This window comes from Diplotaxodon limnothrissa, linkage group LG5 (genome assembly GCF_057381915.1).
Source record: "Diplotaxodon limnothrissa isolate DT_005_m linkage group LG5, D_limnothrissa_male_GT1.1, whole genome shotgun sequence".
Classification (NCBI taxonomy): Eukaryota; Metazoa; Chordata; class Actinopteri; order Cichliformes; family Cichlidae; genus Diplotaxodon; species Diplotaxodon limnothrissa.
The window spans coordinates 14,598,438-14,615,866 of record NC_140600.1 but is presented as its reverse complement, the minus strand read 5'-3'; positions in this window follow the sequence as shown (position 1 = coordinate 14,615,866).

The following is a 17,429-nucleotide window of genomic DNA, read 5'->3' as shown; positions in this document are numbered from 1 at the left end:
CCATGCCAATTTCCTGAATCCATACTTCACATGCACCCCCTTGCTCCCCCTCCCCGCCACCACCTTTCTTCCTTTCTCACTCCTCACTCTGTCCATCGAAACAATGTTCACGTCAAGACAATTATAACCACTCGCTGCCGCACACACTAACTTGCTGTGTTTACCACCAAGGGGCTGGTGGCAGCAAAGCAATTTCCTCCTGATGTGAATGCTGTATGTCTCTCTCTCACCGTCTCCCTTTGTCTCTCTCTCATTCACAGTCTCTCATGGCTTCTCCAGCCCCGCAGACATCTGATCTCATAAGCGATATATCTGCTGTTATAGCCACTGGCACCTCCTTGCATCCGGCCACCAGCTCTGCCAACGCTGGTTATTTCTGCTGGGAGCTTGCAGAAACGTGACAGGCGCAGCATCACCGCAAACCGAAGGCCGCCAGCCCCAAGCTCTGGGCTAGGTGTGCGTCGAGATTATCACCGAACCTGCGGGCTTCACCTGTTCAACCCTGCTGCCGCTCTGTCTCGCTCAACATGTTGCCATCATAGTTTCGCCGGTCACATACATTCTTCTCATCTCCTCTACTCCGGGCTTGGTTACAGAAAAGAACAGCCTCAGTCACACCTGTACGACACCATCCATCACAGCTGTATGTTGTGTATCCTCTCCAGGCAGCTTGTGTCTTGTAGCTGCTATCTGTATTTGGAATAGGTAGATACAGGGCATGATTTAGCCAGGAAGGAGTGGGAGAATATTAAAACCTAAAAGATGAGAAATGATTGCACCTCTGTGATGTTTCAAGAATTGCATTGTAATTGCAGAATCATGCAAACACACGCATAAAAACTGAGTAGAGTAATAAAGCATAACAACAGGAATGGAGACTAACGTACCATTCAGACAATCCAGTCCAATTTCTTTTTTTCATTGTTCAAGTTTTTTTTATTTGCTTGTTTTCAAGGTTGCCCTTGGGTGAAAAACATAGACAAAGTGCTCACTTTGTGTGTTTTTGTTTATGACAATCCACTTGTGCATCTGAAAAATCTCAAATATCAATTTAAAACAAAAAGGCAAACTTTCATATATTCTATACTCGTTAAATGTGACGTGAAATATCTTTTTTATATTTTATTTTTAGCTCTTGAAAAGTGCAAATCCTCGCCCTATAATTGCCGTCTTCTTTGCTTTCACAAGTGCAGATTCTAAATGGAAACTGAGAGAATAAGAGGGGGGAGGAAAACGGGGAACAGCAATCCGACATTTTGTCCACGGTAGCGGGATATTTGCACACTGAAGCCTGTGGTCGGCAAATGAGTTTGATCTCGGCTGACAGCTCCTGAGAATTCCTCATGCTTGGGTCACATGCATTTTCCTCTGGGCTATCCCAGGCGGCAGCAGGAAGTATTTGTGATTCATGCTCTAATCTCCCCCTTCACAGATGTCATATTGAGAACCGAATTGGAGTCAAGCATTTATGGATGTAGCTTTCAACGACGGATCCTTGGCGGTAACTTTACCTCTTTACCTCACAAACCGTGTGTCATCATGGGTGTACAATAAACTCAGAGCTTCAAATTTAAATATCCACTGTGGAGAAAAAATGTGTTGAAATTATTTCATTTTCTAATAATAGAAAACAATAACGACAATGTTAATAATGACAGCAGTTAACAACAGAACAGTCACTATAAACCTGTTTTCTATTGATTCCATTGAGGTTTTGCTTGCAGTGAAATATAGCATCACTTTATGGAGTTCGCAGTAGTTCAATCAGAAAGACTTCCCTCTTAAATCTTTCATGCTCACCGTTTTATTCTCCAATCAGTAAAGCCACACCTCTCGGCTTCTCCCCATAAATTCCTCTGTGTCTCACATTGCCAGTCGTTTTAAAAATCAAGCAGCAACTCGCTTTTGTTTTTGAATCATGCAATCACGTAAGATAAAAAATTTCCACTCCCTGTCGTTTACCCACACAGGTGCTAATAAAGGCACTTTTATTTTATGAAATGAGCATCTTCTGTTCATCTGGGCTTCTGTCACACTTAAGATGTCTCTGTATAGAAAATAATTCTTGCACATTCTGCCTCTGTCGCTAGATAGACTGCACCTTTGCTCTGACATTCACAAAGGAAGAAGTATGGTCCCAATTCACCCAGAACCCAGTTATCCGGCTGTGATTCACAGCTGAGTTAAACCTGTAGCACTCCCTTTTCAAGGGGTGTCACAATATTGGAAAGTCCTTGTCAGATGATTCAGCCTTTGCTTAGCAAGAAACATTGACTTTTCATACTTATGGCTTCATTGCACTATACTATTGTTTTTCTATCAATGAGTTCCATTCTTTTATACCAGAAACTTCTCCCATTCCCATTTGCAAAGTGCTCAGCTACATTTATCATCTTCAGTACTTACACTCATCATACATGTTGGCTGTGGGTGCTCAAATGCTGCTCATCAACCAGTCGGACAATCTTTAGAGTGCACAGCTATCAGCAACACACCAACTATTACTTTAATAGCCAAATCAGGATGAGATTTAATAAACAAAGTAGGAAACCTCCTTAAAAAATTCTTCATTTTTATCAGAATAAAATCTTATAAAGTTTGAAAATTTGTCCACACTCACAAAAATGTAGATTGGAAATGTTGTTGTTCTTCCAGTGACCCTAAAATGATTGCTAAAGTGTGATCCTCCAGTGTCCTCACATCACCTAATAAAATAAACTTACTATAAAATGAATCCATGCAGAAGATACTCAGAACCTCAATCCTCACCAAAAGTCCAGACTGAATCGCAGAAGGTTGATCTCAGCCAGTAAATATGCTTTGAAGGAAATTAAAATGTGACAGAAATGTGTTTTCTATTAATATATAGAGTTAACATTGTGCTGGAAACACAAATATCCTAATTCTGAATGTATAAGAAATAAATTTACTTACTTCTCCAAAGTGTCTGATCTCTCTGTGCACTTTTCACTTCTAGTAACAAAGCATTACTGTATTCATAATTTTTATTACTGTGTTTAGGAAGCAGTGGTTAAAGTTAGGTCTAGTTTGAATACAGAAATAGTCCACCATGCTTATTTACATCAAATCAAAGCCACAACCCTTCGCTAACCTCAAGTGCTTTTGTTGCCTGAACCTTAACAGGACTCCAGAGACACACTCCAGACCCTGGTCACATCCTTTGTATGCACAATGCATTCCTAACCATAAATTAAAAGGATCCACATAAATGTAAAAGGCTCTGTTTTGCTGACTGACTTTGGACTTTCTTCCCCATGATTACATGTTAAGCTTAAAACAGAGTCTACACCAAACTTTGCTTTACAAGTACATTATAACTATGAAAGTTTCAATTCATAAAAACTCTCTCCTTATAAGACCACTGTAATAGTAGGAGATGGTGTAATGGGGTAATATAATATTAACTACCTGGCTTTTATTGCTGCAAGTGATCTCAAAGCCCAAAGCCCTTGTTCATGTTTTACACTTACAGTAAAGTGACAGGTTTCAAATCTACGGCGTTCTAGAGGACTATTGTGCTCTATGTCCTTAGATAGAGAAGCTAATAGCTATTTATGTTGCTTAAATCAGGAAATAGTCTGCAGTTGGCAGTCTTTTATTACTTAGGGTTTTGTTACAGTTGTTTTTTTTAACAGTCTATTATGTTAAGCATGCTGGAAAATAAACAGGAGAAATATACCGACCTTGTTACAAGCGCACAGATGACTTATTAAAGAATAGAAATACTTTTAGTTAAAACACTACTCAGTTAAAAAAAAACAGATTTTTTTTACAGTCACAACTGGCCAATATGATTAATCATCAGCCTCCTTTTATAGTTGGTCTGTGCTGTAAGCGCTGGGTTGCAGAACGAACTGGTCTTTTCTGTGCTGCACAGTCTGTGGCCTCACTCACTGAATGAAAACTTTCAGAAACTAATTACAGGGAAACCATCTTCATCACATTGCCATTACAAGGGGAGAGGGGACGGGCCTGCTGACTCCCTGGGCTCCTGCAGAGAGCAAGGCTCTGATACACTTAGCCACAGCCCTGCTTTAATTGTGCAGAAAATGTGATTTGTGCCCCAGCCTCACTTTCTAGGGAAAGTGGTGTTCACAGTCAGGGGTGTTCCAGTCGCGTGAATAGCTTTGCTATTCAGCCACCCAGGGACCCTTTCATGCATGTGTGCGTATGTAAGCTTGTATGCCAATTTTTTTGTGTCCGAGTGTGAGTCATTTCATATATTTTGTTTGTCGTTCCTCAGTACACAACATTTCACAATGTGATTACCCTTTACACATCAAAGAAACATTTTTAAAAAGAAATAAAAAAAAATAGCTATGAATATACATCATAAGCAAAATAATAATTTTTAACAAATACTAATTTTCCTGCAAATAATAAGAGAAGGATAGGATAGCATAACTTTTAAGTGCTTCAAATATGCAGTTTATCGATTTCATTTTTCTTTTCTTTATTTCAAAGAAACTGATCAGATAGCAGGAGATGCTAAAGAGCAAACATGGACATTAAATGTAAAGAAATCTGCTTACACATAAGCACACATGAAGAGATTGAAAGGAGTGATATGAGCTTTGAAACATCTTGAGGGAGACAGAAAGAGAATTGTAAAGTGCAAGAAGGAGAGGGGGAGCACGAGGAAGAGACATATTGGCAGAGAATGAGAGAAACTGAGAGGCGGGGATTGAGGAAGAGGACTGTAAGAGTGAAAAAGACTGATAGGGGAAAGGAAGAAATCCTTAACGTACACCCCTCACCTGGATATGGTGCTTGTGAGCTTCGCTAAAAAACTGCTGATGTGACACGAAGAGCGAGAGCTAGCTTTTCAGCGCAGAGAAAAGTGCTTACTGGCTCTTCTTGTAAAGGAGAAAGGCTTGAGGTACACGCCTCACATATCCTCTTTGTTTGGAGACTTTGCAGTGGCCAGCACTTTCTATCTCCCCCCCTATCTGTTCTCCTTTTTTTTTTTCATTTTCTTATTCATTCTGTTTGTTCTTCTTCTCCTCAACACTTTCCTGGGACACAGTTGCAACGCCTGGCAGGCTACTTTTGGATCGATTTGTTCCAGAATAATCTCTGGCAGTATAGCTTTGGCTAAAGTTTACTGTTGCTCTTTGTATTAGAAGTGTTTCACTGCTGGAATGTGGCCATTGTTTGGAACTGGAAAATCTGTTTTTGTTTTTTCTTTCTTCACGAGGAGAGTGTTTCATCTCACACAAAAGGACCCTACTGCCATGTGTTTGATTTATTAAAGTTCTTTTGCAACAACACTGACATGTGACCTCTCCTAATTAAGGTTCAGAGAAACAGAATGTAACTTTGTAACATTGATTCATTTAGATTTTCAGGATAATTATATCTCTTCCTTTAAGACTAATATTAATTTGTCCACTATGATCTTTATTTAAAGTCATAGTAATTTAGGTACCTTGTAACACATGGGAAATGTACACCTTTGCACTAACATTATGAATGACAACCTTTGCCCTTTCATCTATTTCATTCTGAAATAGATTTAATTTTGTGATCATTTAACTCCTGTGCTTACGGTGGCCCTGAGAGGCCAAATGGACTGCAACTTAAGAAAACATCAGCAATAAGAAAAATGCTGCAACAGCAAACAAAACACAACGGAAATAGGGAAAAACGACAACGGAAATAGGAAAAAACAGATTTCCAAAAGCACAAGGGAAGTGTTTCTGGGGAGACAATAACCCGACGGCCAGTTGCAGGAACCAAAATATGCTAAGAATTGCACTGGGAGACATTTAAAAGAAGTGGAGGATCTATCGGTTTTGTGAGGAAAGAAGAGATGACAGGTAAGTGTGTTAGCCTAACTATTAGCCTAAAAATCAATCATCAGTATGAATCATGATAAAACACACCAACCATTTTTTCGGTTCTGGGAACTGGTCTGTCGGGTTATTGTCTCCCCAGAAAAACATCCCTTGTGTTCTTTCCTGTTTGTTTTCATTTTTCCTATTTGTTTTGAATGTGTTTTGTGTGCTTTTGCAGCATTTTTCTTATTGCTGGCGTTTTCTTAAGTTGCAGTCCATTTGGCCTCTCAGGGCCACCGTATGTGCTGTGCTAAAGCTTGACACAATAAAACACTCACCAGAAAAAGAATTGCTGAGTAGAAGACATCACCAGGGTCATGGAAATTTTGTAAAAAATGACAGCGAGCAAGGTCATGAGGAACCAGTAATATACTTCCAGAACTATAATAGATCCATTTTAGCATAACAGTGTTGATAGAAGAAATCAGTGTAATGTACAGGAGGGATCTCTCCTGCTTTCTGGGTGCTGGGGAATTCCTGGCTCTACTTTGGTTACTATTATTTTGTATGGATGGACTGGATTTAGCAAGTAGTATCTACTGTGTTAGCATGCTAACACTTAATAGCACAAAACACCAGTACAGCTCTACCTGTACTGGTGCAACTTACAACCTTGTGTGCACACATTGCAGCACTAGAAGCTGCTACATGTTGTATGATCCAATAAAGGCTAATAATAATAATAAGAAGAAGAAAAACAAAACAAAACATAAAATTCTAAAAATATTGAAATCAATTTAAATGAAACATGTAGTGTGTTTTGATTTCTGCCTGTGACAGTACTCCAGTAGTTTACATTTTCATAGATGCTGTGAGTCTTGTTATATCCAGTCATCCAAGAGGTTGGTTGTACTTCATGGAGCACTTGTCCGTTTTAATGGAACCTGGCAATAGTATTCCCTGGAAACAACATGGTAAACATCGTACTTTTATAGTAGCTCGATCCCAAATTCATTAAAATATCTGTTTACACTTATAAATCTCATCTGATGTCTTGGAGTCACTTGAACATCCTCCAGGATATACTTCCTGTGCATCAGCTCTTTTCCAGTACTATGCCAGGAGCCAGGCTGTCACATTCTGCTACATCCCCTATCCAAATCCATGCTCTCCATTAACTAAACAGTCCTGTAAGGCTGATTCAACAAATTCTTGCATTAGCTAACTTAAACAAATATCTGAAAATGATCATTAGACTAATGCACATCAGTATTGATTGTTGATTGATTAGAGAGAATTTCATCCATCGGTGCATAATATTTATGTGGTTTTTATTCGCATAAAAAGTCAGTCGCTTTAAATGTTATAATATATCCATCGTTTAAATCACAATTTCAGTACTGGACCTGGATTTGTTTCAAAGAAGAGAAACAGTTAATTATGAATTATTCTGGTGTGTTTCAACCAATTAGCCTTGTTTTATATTATGAAATCCCCTGTGCCTCTCAAAATAGAGAAGCTGCAACCTATGAACACCCTATAGATATCAGGGCCTCCTCTGATATCCACCAATTTACATCTAAATTACATCTAAAAACTTTTTTACACGTTTAACTGTAAGCCACAAACTGAAAGGCCACCCAGATGATCACCGGAGTTAACCCTTTAAAGTGGGCATGCTCCGTTTTGCGTAACTATTTTTAAATCCCTGTAGAACCGGAAACACGTAAGCTAGCGCAATAATTTTTTTATAGCACTTTTTTGCAATTTATGTAGTTATTATGGACTTAATGCACACATATTATTAAAATTTGGGCTATAACGGTTGTTGTTGTATAACAACTTGAAATGCTCCCAAAAATGGCACTTGCGGACTTGGTTCTATGGTAGGTCTTAAAGGATTAATGGGATTCATTGCGGGCAGCACTGAATTTCATGTCAGTCCGTGCAGTAGTTCCTGAGATACTTCAGTGAGCATTAAAGTGTTTTAGTGACTTTTACACTTATAGTAATATCTGCTCACAAGCTTTACAATTATTGCAGTTACTGCAGATTAAATATGAAATAAAGAGCCAGAAAGTAATTTTAACATACGATGTTCTTGACAATGTGTTTGTAAGAGGTTGCAGTCCTTGTGCATATTTCATTGAGATCAGTCTGTTCAGTCTAGCGACTCGATGAATTCAAAAGGATTTGGTGAAGATCGAGCGCTGGTATTTGCAAAAGAGCAAAATAATAGCCACCACCTACAAGAAAAGTACAAGGGATTTTTCCCATCTCAAGGCTTGTCTTTCCATTTCTAAACCCCTATGGTTTTGTAATCAGTCTTTCTAAACCATTTTAATCTCTTAATTCACTTGTATCACTCAAATGGCTAGCTCATTCTTTCCACCAGCGGCACTTTGTAGCTCTAATCCTCTAAACTGCAGGAGATTTTCTGACCGGCACCAACCCCAGCACACATTAAGAGACATAACCACAATATGTTCACAAGGAGAGGATAACAGCTCTCACTGGAGGGGACATTAAACTGGGCTTCTGGTCAGCAAATCTCCAGCAGGGATTCAGAGAGTATGTATAATCCCATTCTTGTCGAGACAACCAGCGATGTCTCAGTGGAGATAATTGGTGATATTTTGTCATTAGGAGTGATATACTGTGGTAGTGGGTACTAGACAGATATGTTCTTTTAGTTTTTGACCTTGGAAAAGTTTTAGTGCTAGTAAAAGGAGAAAAAAGCATTTTACAACAAGGATGGCTTAAACTTGACAAGCTTTCAGTTGCATTTACCTGTTACATAAAGAGTATGCATGTGCTGTGTTACTATGCTTAAAGTCAGTATATGAAGAGAACATGCAGTACTTAGTGGTTTTATCTATAGAAGCTATAGATAAAACCACATAACGATTTTTGGAAATATACCTACAGCCATGAAACCAGGTGAAAAGAAAGCACAGCACAGGACATGATACAAAATCGTTTAGTCCTTTGAAAGTCTTAAAATTAGGTAAATTAGGTAAAGAAGTCAAGTTTAACTTTATGTACGTCTTATGTAGAATATGTAGGTAATCTTAATTCCTGCATATTTACCGTAATGATGGAAGTATTGTTGTATTTTGCTTTTGAAATCCGTGTAAAAGGACAGATCTTTTGTAATTGTTCCCAGACAAATATTTCTTATGTTTGTTTGAGCTAGTGAGCCATTGCCTTATCTACTCTTTTCTCACCAATGAGCAAATGACCGCTGATGTCTCACCTCTGTGGGACCTCCTCACTCTCTTCCAAATACCATCCTCCTTTTATCTAATGGAGGAGGAGAAAAAAAGAGAAAATGTTTCAATGCCTCTGTCTGACGGGCAAAATAAATTGCACTTACAAGATCCAAATTACATTGTTTAACCTCAAAATGATTGGCCCAGGCCCCTCTCCCAAGGCCTGATCAGTTGGGTGATGTATGGCTTTAGTTTACTTCAGCACTGCAAATCCAGCACTGCACAGTTTTCTGCAAACCTCCAGGGCAGAGCTGGAAGGGGATGAATGTGAACAGTGCGACGGAGCTAGATGACGTTTAATGTTTAATAAGCCCCTTTCCTTGCACTCCACTTTAATTTGGAAATATGAAGCTGCACGTGTTGAAAGAGAGGATTATTAGCTGGTGCTAATCTCTCTTTCTCTCTCCGCCCTTGTTTACCGCAGCTCTCCTCCCAAACCCTCATCCTCAATCCCAAACAGAATGAAAGAGGAAAGAAAATGACAGTGAGGGGGTTGAAGCGGGAGGGAGAGAGAGAGAAAACTGAAATTGGTCTTCTTGTTTGTTGTGCCTTGTTGTGTTGTGAGCATGTAATAAGGCTCAAAATGTCACTAGTTCAATCAGGCACCCCCAGGCAGCGTGGGATTGTGGGGATTTACGTTTGTGCATTGATGAGATGTACACATAATTTTGGAGGTTTAAAAGAGCTGAATCACTCCGGAGTTTGTTGGAAGGATCTCTTTATTTCTTTGTTGTTGAGATAAGAACAGATGAAAACCACTTATATAATATAACTGTCACATAATGAGCATCTTTTGTCAAAAATAGCAAGGGTGAACAATAAATAAAGTGAAGAGAAAACTGCTTTAATATTATAAGCGTTTGAAACAAGAGGCAGTATTCAACAGCTGTCAACTAACCCTCCAGCTTCAGGATGAAAAAAGATGTTTATTTCACCTCTGTGCTGTTCTTGTCTGTTTGTCCTTCTCCCCCAATAAAAAGGCCCATCCCTGTCTCTGGCCCAGTGGTGGTATCTTTTTGCATTGTAGGAGGTACCATCTGAAAGAGAGAAATATTAATGACAAACCCAGATCCCAGCGTGTCTCGCTGTTCTAATCAGCCAGCTTTTGGTTCCACACCGCTCTGTGTTTCTGGGGAAAAGGGGAGGGGCGTGGTTGGTGTAGTGTGTATTGTGTAGTGTGTGGTGTGCGTGTGTGAGTGTGGAGAGAGAGTCTGGGGGTTGGTGGGCAGCATGTGTGCTAAAGCACGATTGATGCTTTGTGTAGCGACTGAATACAAATGAAGGATTTGTCAAACTGCAATATTTGGGTCCCAATAGATTACCATACGGCACCAGGTAATTATGCACACAGTTGATTGAATGGAGTCAAAACAGGGGGAATGTGTAAACTTGTGGCTGCTGCCGCATTTGATTTCCATAGAAATGGAGTAGGTGACACAAGCTCAGACACATGCAAATACATAGACAAATGCATACGCGCAAACACAGGCGTGCGTAAATGAACGCTTACACACACAAACAGGTTGATGTGAGCATAACAACACAATGGCATGCAGAGGCACACGATAATTCAAAAGCAGACAACTTTTCAGCGAGAACATGCACACGGCACCCACAAAGAAACACTCAACTTTAAACATGGAGGGGGGACACAAATTAATGTTAGTAATGAAGATTTATAGCAGTCACATTCAGGGGACTACTTACACGTTTTATTGCAAAAACTTTCACCGGTTTAGTTGCACTATATAGATAAAGCTCATTGACTTTTCATCTGAATTTTACATCCTAATGCAGAACAAGGTCTTTTGGTAATAATCCTGGGCATAGAAATATCCAGAACTAGAAGCAGCCCCTCACACATGTAAGGATAGAACCTCAGAGGAGAAACTGGTGGGTGTACTGGAGGTCATAAGCTACTGTAGATAGGAGGGTGATTTATTCCGCCGACCCCCGGTTAGGGCTCAATTATTCCCTGTGGGAGAGCAATAGCCCATTCCGTCACTCTCTTTATTGTGTTCACACACATTTTGATTGTTTCCTTTTATCATTATTCCTGCAGAATTAAACACAGCATGAAATAAATGCTACTGGCAATTCTGTTATGTATTATTGTCACATTGCAGAACTAGTGAGTGTGTGCTGCAATCATCATAAAGACTTGTGTTGTATTTTAAGTCTTTCATTATCCTTATCCCTCTACGTGTCTCTTTTGCCAAGATTGAGTTCATCACTATACAGCAATTTATAGTTTCATTTCGAGTGAATGTGTGTTCTGTGGAAATAAGAATGCAGAAGTTATAAAAGAAAATGGCAAAGAAAAAAATTCCTGCGGCTCATTTTAACTTATGTAAATTTCACTGACATTTGTTCCTTTTCAAATGTTTGTTCTTCCAAAAACCCCACCTCTACATCTTGGCCTTTTACAGCATATGCAATAATTTCAGGCTTCAGCGAAGTACAATGTAAGTATTGATCACTTGCAGGTGTGCAATCTGTCGACAGGTTCAGGGCATGTCACTTTTCCTTTATTTAAAGTTTGAGATATTTCAGAAATTGTTTAATGTGTTCCATTCTTATTCAAATGTCACATCATAGGTGATATTTTTCTTCCAGTATGGCATTCTCCTCTGCCCACTCTGATTCCTTCCTAACAGATTTCCAAATTATGTGCTTTGAAAATCTCAGTTATCAGCCTTGGCCATTTAAATGCCGGAAATTTGAAGTCTTCATCTTACACTTTGATTATTACAGTCTCAAGACATTCCAGTTTGACGGGGTGTGGAAGCATATGCAAAGGTGGAGGCCACTGTCATTTTTTTTCTTCCTCATCTTTTCTGAATGTTTTTTCACTAGATTTGTATTTCGCTAGGGTCAGTCGTTGCTGGTAGCATTACAGTTGGAGCATAGGTAGTCCAGCTCCTCCAGGATGGCGCATCAATATGTGCCATTGTTAGGAGATTTTCTTCAGCCTTAAGAGCATGAAGATGATTCAAGCAGACAGGTAGTTACTCTAGGAGAGCTGAACAGGGCTGTAGAAGGTCCTTAACCTATCAACAGGACTGGTATCTGTTCATTTGTGCAAGGAGGAACAAGATGAGCACTGCCAGGGCCTTGCAAAATGACCTCGAACAGGCCACTGGTGTGAATGTCTCTGATCAAACAATCAGAATCAGATATCATGAGGGTGGCCTGAGACCTGACGTCCTCTAGTGGGCTGTGTGTTGTTCACTACCCAGTACCATGGAGCCCTATTCTTATTTCCCATAGCATACCAGAGTCAGCAGGTCCACCAGAGTTGCCCTATGCTTTTCACAGATGAGAGTAGGTTTACCCTGACCACATGTGACAGATGTGAAAGGGTCTGAGGAAGCTGTGGAGAATGATGTGTAACATATTTCAGCATGACCAGTCTGATGGTGAGGCAGTGATACTCTGGGGAGGCATATCCATGGAGGAACCCACAGACAGGCTAGGACACAGCACCCTAACTGCCATTAGACATTGGGATAAAATTCTTGGACCCACTATCAGACCTGGTGCAGTGGGTCCTGGATCCCACCTGATGTACATGGAAAGCATTATGTTTTGGTTCGCCCGGTGCCCCCAAGTTGTACCCCAGATTGTCCACGAGTCAGTGACATGCTGGTAAAAATCTGGTAGGAGATCCCCCAGGGAGCCTCATTGGGAGCCTGCCCTGATGTTGTCAGCTGTGCATACAAGTACATGGGGGCCACACAAACTACTGAGCAACATTTTGAGTCGCTGCAATGAAATTTGGGTGAAATAGACTAGCCTGCAGCATCATTTTTTTCCACTTAGATTCCTAGGGTGCCTATGAATTCAGCTCTTTGTAGGTTAATAATTTTTATTTCCATCAGACAGTGTGGCATCCTTTCATTCCTAACACATTACTCAGTCCACACCAGTATAGATATCCAGCATGTTTTCCCCACTGATGTGTATTAAAAGCATTCCTTAATTTTTTTTTTCTTTGGGGTGGGGGGTGGGTGGGGGGGGGAGTGTAGTTGTTGTGAAATGATCCAGTAATTACTTTTTCTGTTTCTTACACATGTAACTTCTTACACACAGACTTCCTCATATGATTTCACAGAAAGCACCCCCTTCCACGCCATAAAAAACAAAAAACAGAATGAGATAAAAGATATAAACTAGGGATTTAAAAAAAACAAAGCTAAATGCTCCTTTTAGGAAACAAAACTGAGCCCAGGTGCACTGAAAAACTCCTCTATTCACCTCAGCATCTGAAGAGGTTGATGTTGTCAGACAGTGTCTCTGTCTTCCTGTGTCCTTGCTTTACAAAGGTTATCCTGTAGAATCAGATAGGATGGTAGCAGAAAAGAATCACTTCTGTGGTCGCTGCATCACCCACGCATGGTCTGTGCCACCTGTTCCCAGAGGAGTGTTTGTAACCGCTGTCTGTGTCTATACAACTACAGTGTGTCTGTGTGCATGCCTCTATATTTGTGTGAACTGGTAAATATAGGGTGTGAGAGAATGGAGCAGGTGGAGGCCCTTATTTGGGAAGTGTCTACACCAATCAGCAGACATCCCCTTCAACCTTGGGATTTGGGGTCCTGCCCAGGCCTCAGTCACATCACTAACAAAGTGAAAGAGACACAGGTGCTTTTATCGAGCCTTATTAACCTCCCACTGACCAACACACTTACGCCTACCAATGGTGCTGCAGGCATTGCTTTACATGTAGGTTTTGCTCTGAATTTTGCCTATTGGGCCACTAACAGACTGCCAATGATTGTTGCTGGAGCATCTATTGGCCAAAAGACAAAAAAGACAAAAACAATGCAAATATAAAAATACCTTTGCAATCAAACCTCTACCATGAACCATCTTCAACATACCCTAGGCATCTTTCCGTTCTCTCGATTTACTTACTCTAAAAATGGCAATCAGGATAAGAAGTCCAAAGAAGCTTGTTATTGGCTAAGTTAATTCAGGTTTTGCGCATTCACATAAAAATGGTGGGAGTGACAGTATCTGACCAATCACAAACATGGGTAAGTGTACTTGCAGCAGAGCGGCTGATTTTACAATGGAAGATAAACACATAACACAGTTGCTGAGTGTGACTGGGTGAGAGGAAAAGCACTGTACAGGGTTTAGGATCAGATATGAATCCTTATAGAACAATAAAAGTGTATTTAAATTGTTCGCAGCCAAAATTTAAGCTGCATGTATGTTGTATGTATATATATTAATAATAAATATATTAATAATGCTTATTAGGGAAACACACTTGGCCCTATCACTGTCTGTATTCCTGGATCTTCCAGGGATGGTGACGCTTGATGGGTCAGTGGGTGGTGATTTCATGCCTTGTGATCTCTAATCTACAACCTAACTTGCTCTGGAGCTGGTGATGTTAGCAGCATAAGTTACCATGGCAATGTACCCAGAAAGAAGTGATGACTATTATGATGTTGCAACTGTAAAAAACATGTGAGTAGATTTGGTGGTATAAATCAGAATACACAAGATAATCCAGAAACTGTGGTTGATGTTCTGTTTTACTCACTGTTAAGATCTCTCTCTCTCTCTCCCTCTTATTTTTACTTCTTAAGTTTAGGCATCGCATACACCCATATGAGAGTTTTACAAAAATCTGTTTACTTTAAAGTTTGAGTTTCCTTCCAGCTGTATTTTGGTCTCTTTGGTTTTGATCCCATTTGAGATGTTTATCATATGCTTGCAGATGAACATATGTCACCTCCACTGTGTGTCTTGTCAAAATAACTCACTTTGTTTAAAACCACCTAAAGGAAAATGTACCTGTGTAATGTTGAGCTGCGTCTTGGCTCACTGGTGGAGCACGGCATCAAAAAGTTATTGAATAAAGAAGTTCTGTCTTAGAAAGGGTAAAAGAAAGACAAGCCCTCTGTGTGGGATTTCAATTATGATCTTTTTTTCCCTCCACCTTTGTTGCTTTAATAGAGGTCCTCGATTAATTTCAGAAAGGCTTTTTCCAATTTTTCTCCATACTTCCTCATTTTCATTAAATGTCCCTGTTGGAGCTCCGCACACCGTGCATTGCATTAGCCGGTTAGCCAAGAGAGAGCAGATACATTTTGCCGGCATTTTATTACATCGTGTCTTTGAGATGCAATGTAAATCAGCAGGTCAGGGGGTCAGCAGAACACATTAATTCAATCCTGTGAATGAAACGATGGGAGAAGCCTTGCCTCCAAGGCTGTGTTACATTGCCCATCCTCATCACATGCAACAATATCTAACACTGAACCAGGACCTTTTCAAAAAAATACATGAAATGAATTTCAAACATTATACCTCTGACATTAAGCAGTAGGACAGAGATACAGAAAGCTAAAACAAAACATTTCTTGGTTAATTAACTTGGATATGTTTCTTTAAGCACACATATATGTATAATCAAAGCATAGGGTTGATAATTTTGGTCATGCTACAGATTTTCAAATGTGAGACCAAAAAAAAAACCCAAAAAAACCCGCCCAAAACTTTAAAAATGTGGTAAAAACTTATTGAGTCAAGTCAGGTCATTTTGATTTATGCTACAGTCACACTCTGGGAAAGATTGATTTGGCAACTGCGGCATGGCCAAATATACCTTTATTATAAAAGTGTGCAATAAACTTGAACCCCTAATAGACCCCTAATAAAAGACAGGGTCAGTCTGCTATCAGCTTACAATTGAATGTGGTCAAGTTGGCAATTACATGCATTACATCTGTATATCCAAACACAGATTGCACTAAAGTGGTGAAAATCTACTGCCATTTACAAACACAGAAATGGTCATAAAACAGACATTCATTCACTGCAGTCAACCTGAGTTGGATCCCAACTGGTTGCCACCATGAGACTCGTGTGATCAAAAGTGGTCATTCAGAGGCCGATGGTGTTGCAAGCTCAACCCCTGCTGGGCAACAAGTTGGCTGCAATTTGTACTTGCAACTGTACTTGCATGCAGCTTAAATGATTCAATTTAATTTAATCACTGCGTAGTCACAGATTTTTCCTAGTGGCAAGGAAGTTCTGGCCAATTTCTACTAGTGTGATGGAGCCGTCAAACAACAGAAGTTGACCCAAAGGCATATACAGACATATTCCCTGTCTCCAAAAAGACCACATACAACATACAAAACCCCACATAAACAAGCAGCATGATTAAGATGAAAATAAATAACTAATATAAAAATCCTGGGTTATACATTTCGAATTTAGTATGACAGTAGCACAGAAAGCCCAGATGCCCATAAGAGAACTTGTTGGAATGCTGATTTCAGTGACCACGAGGCAAAATATAGTTTGAGTTAGAACATCTGCAATATATTTTAGAGCTGATCCACAGAGGGACTTTAAAACGCGCAATAAACGCGCAATAAAACTCCCTCTTTCACAAGTCGCCAGTGGAATTGAGCTAAAATAGGACTGATGTGTCAACGTTTTTTGTATCACTTAAAAAGCAGCTCAATTTCGAACCAGCTGCAGTTGAGAAAGAGTAGAAAAACCTAAAATACACAGAGTTACAGTCCTGTCTAGAGTTAGAGGCGTTAAAGGCCCAGATAATGTTTTTTTAGTGACAAAACTACAACTACCAATTATCATCATGAGGTCGGCTTATGAAGCACTTTACAAAACTTGTCCTACAAAAGTGTTTTGCCAATCACAAAACATAATAAAATAAGAACAATACATCTTACATCTTCACCAATCATGCTTTTAAAAGCATACAGTGGGGCAAAAAAGTATTTAGTCAGCCACCGATTGTGCAAGTTCCCCCACCTAAAATGATGACAGAGGTCAGTAATTTGCACCAGACGTACACTTCAACTGTGAGAGACAGAATGTGAAAAAAAAATCCATGAATTCACATGGTAGGATTTGTAAAGAATTTATTCGTAAATTAGGGTGGAAAATAAGTATTTGGTCAATAACAAAAATACAACTCAATACTTTGTAACATAACCTTTGTTGGCAATAACAGAGGTCAAACGTTTACTATAGGTCTTTACCAGGTTTGCACACACAGTAGCTGGTATTTTGGCCCATTCCTCCATGCAGATCTTCTCGAGAGCAGTGATGTTTTGGGGCTGTCGCCGAGCAACACGGACTTTCAACTCCCGCCACAGATTTTCTATGGGGTTGAGGTCTGGAGACTGGCTAGGCCACTCCAGGACTTTCAAATGCTTCTTACGGAGCCACTCCTTTGTTGCCCGGGCGGTGTGTTTTGGATCATTGTCATGTTGGAAGACCCAGCCTTGTTTCATCTTCAAAGTTCTCACTGATGGAAGGAGGTTTTGGCTCAAAATCTCACGATACATGGCCCCATTCATTCTGT